General features: G+C 38.9%; 1 pseudogene; it reads right to left on the bottom strand.

Annotated features, from left to right (window-relative positions):
• Positions 1–225: 225 nt before the first annotated feature.
• On the bottom strand, positions 226–1,195 carry LOC138827671 (vomeronasal type-1 receptor 40-like; annotated as a pseudogene).
• Between the last annotated feature and the right edge of the window lie 1,973 nt (positions 1,196–3,168).

The following is a 3,168-nucleotide window of genomic DNA, read 5'->3' on the forward strand; positions in this document are numbered from 1 at the left end:
AGGCAAGAAACTACAGGATGGGAATAGGAAGAAAATAAGAATCTGTCTGGCCAAGATTCTAGAATCTTTGAATCAACCTTAGATTTTTCAAGAACTAGACATCTTAAAAATAAAATAAATCTATGAAAATATAGTCTTATTGTCATGATTTCATAGAATGGTAGCATAAAGAAATTTACACATCTGGCTCATTGAGGAATCAATGTAATGTAATTTTTGTACTTCTCAGTGAATAGTCCAGTATTTAGCAGCCTGTGCATCCCTGATGATCAAGATGAAGGGGCTGAGACCAGCATACCCAAGGACTAGAAATACCTTGGTATTTAGTACTGTGCAGTCATGTGTCATGATAGAACCTATATAAATTGTGGAAATGAAATCTGCCAAATAAAAAAAAAGAAAATAGGTCAAGAGAATGAGAGTACTTAGAGTGGCTCTGATTTCTGGGCTGGAATTGTGTGTGAACCTGGAGTTATGAAGGTAGAGGACTCGCTTGTGATGGTTATACAGATGGAAAGCCATGTACCCACTGTTCCAGCCCATGAGACTCTGAAAGATCACATCCTGGAGAGTCATGAGGGAGAGGAAAAGCCACCTAACCCCATGCTCAGATTGATGCATATGACAATACCTAACATGTATTTCAATTCTGGAGCTGTTCATGCTATTGAGTGATGTCATGTAGAGGAACAAATAGGAGCTTATCAGAGAGTTCCAGACCCAAAAGATGAGAAGATAGGGGAGAACTTGCCATGCAGTCTGTGGTTTGAGCTTTCTCCACTGAGTGGTTCTTGGACTGAGAGTAATGGCCTGGACCATGGTGAGGAGACATGTGGTGCAGATGGAAAGGCCTCGAGCTAGTTTTTCCATATAAATCACAGTTTTGTAACCAACATCACCTAGGAAGTTTATGGTACAAAGATCTGTGGCTAATATTCCTCTGGCCCCTATGCTACAAATAATGATTATATTTGAAAAAACCAGGTGAATGTGAATAATGCATATGGGTTTCTTTTTTTCAGGACCCATAACGACAGTATATACATGTTTCACAAGTACAAGGATGTTTCCTAAAATTCCAGGTCCAGTAAGCATATAGAAGATTATCCTTTGAATGAGGTTACTCCAAATCATCTGATTTCATATACAGGATCAGGAAAAGTCTTTTGAGAGTACAACCAAGTGAAGATGACATAGTTCAGGTCTATTGATTATCCCTGTTTACAAAATAAAAGAATGGTTTATGAAGTATTTAAATTCCGTTTCCTGGAAGATGCCTAAGCTCCTTTCTTTCCTCATTTCCTCCCTCCCTAATTTCCTCTTTTCCTTCTTTTCTTTCTTTTTTCTTTCCCTCCAAACTTTCCTCCTTTTCTTCCCTCCCTTCGTCCCTCCCTTCCTCCCTCCTTTCCTTCCTTCCTTCCTTCCTTCCTTCCTTCCTTCCTTCCTTCCTTCCTTCCTTCCTTCCTTCCTTCTTTCCTTCCTTATTCCCTTGCTTCCTCTCTTTCTCTTTCACTCTGTCTGTATGTCTGTCTATCTGCCAGTCCTGACGGTTGAACTCTGTCTTTGAACTCTTTAGCTCAAGGCTACCACTCTACCACTTGAAATACAGATCTACTTCCACCTTTTTTATTTTTGGTGGTTTATTGGAAATAAGTGTCCATGGACTTTCCTGCCTTCATTGGTCTGAACTGTGATCCTCAGATCTTAATCTCCTGAGTAGCTAGAATTACAGGCATGAGGTACCAGTGTCCAGCACTTTCTTCCTTTCTTGATTCATGTGACCTGGGCATCTTGATGACTACAATTTAGACATAGATTACATGCATCCACCTGTTTTTTTCTTCTTTCTATTCCTCATGTCCAAATTTTCAATGATCATGTTCTTTTTCCACAAGAGGTAAGCAAAAGCAATAAATATATGCAGTCAATTTCTAATCTGTACACCTTTCACTTCTCATAACCAATACATACAATCACTATGGTGGATATTTTTCTTCTCTTGTCTTTTTTAATCATGTGTGTTGCTTGAACTCAGGTCCTGGGTGTGTGACTGAGGCTGTTGTGTTCAAACTTTGTACTCTACCAATTGAGTAACAACACTACTTCAGGCTTTAGAGTGGTTAATTGGAGATATGGGTCTCATGGGGACTTTTTTTTGCCTAGGCTGGCTTTGTACTACAATCCTCAGATCTCAACCTCTACAGTAGCTAGGATTACAGGCATGAGCCACCAGCACCTGTCATTGGTAGATTTGATTGTAGTTTTCCTTCCCTGGGATCATCTGTATGATCTTGTATGCATCTATCCTTCAAGTAAGCAAAGAATCCACACAGTGTAAACCAAACTACTCTAAAATCTCCTGCTGTGATTTGTAAAACCACTTTATGAAGTGGGGTCTTTTTATTTTCTGCATATTCTGTATTATATTCAAAATGAAGATCAGAACATAAATTTATGTTGCTTTTATTTTTACCTATCATAAAAAGCTTTCCATGCAACCTGAATTTAGTCCTCCACAATTTTCTTGTTTATTAAATTTATTTGTGCAATACTTTCAACATTTTTCCCCATCAGCTCCCCCAGAAGATATCATATAGACACTTTGCCAAAAAGAATATGCAGAATGTCTCCATGGTGAAGTTTTTCCCAACCAGTAACCTTCCTAGCACAATGCTGGCTATGGGTCAGAAATCAGCTTGGAATTTTGTCCCTTAGTATTATTACCTGACCCCACCGGGCTGTGTTCCCTGGCTGGCTGGATGTCTGCCAGCTGCCATCATCCTCACCTGCATAATGAAAACTACTTGGAGATGTCACTTTTGAGTCTATTTACATATGTTTCCTGACATAATCTCCTGCTATTAAGTGCTTGAAAAACAGCTTACAAATCAATTAGGAATTCAAGCATATGACTCAAATCTTGACAATAAACTCAGCTCAGCAACGTATCAGCTAAACAGATTGTGAAGGTATTTGGGTTCCCTATGTTTCATTATAGATGTTAAAACTGAATGGCCTGGAGAAGTCAATGCACTTTGATTTCATTTTCAGTGTCTTCTCACATGTAGAGATGAGGTGAACATACAGGTTTCTACAGATACAGGAAATGACGGGGACTATCCTTAAAGACACTCATAAATCAGAGTTAATTTTTACTTGCCATACCCC

The sequence above is a fragment of the Dipodomys merriami genome, unplaced genomic scaffold, assembly GCF_024711535.1.
Source record: "Dipodomys merriami isolate MVZ:Mamm:240054 unplaced genomic scaffold, mDipMer1.0.p SCAF_16, whole genome shotgun sequence".
NCBI classification, from domain to species: domain Eukaryota; kingdom Metazoa; phylum Chordata; class Mammalia; order Rodentia; family Heteromyidae; genus Dipodomys; species Dipodomys merriami.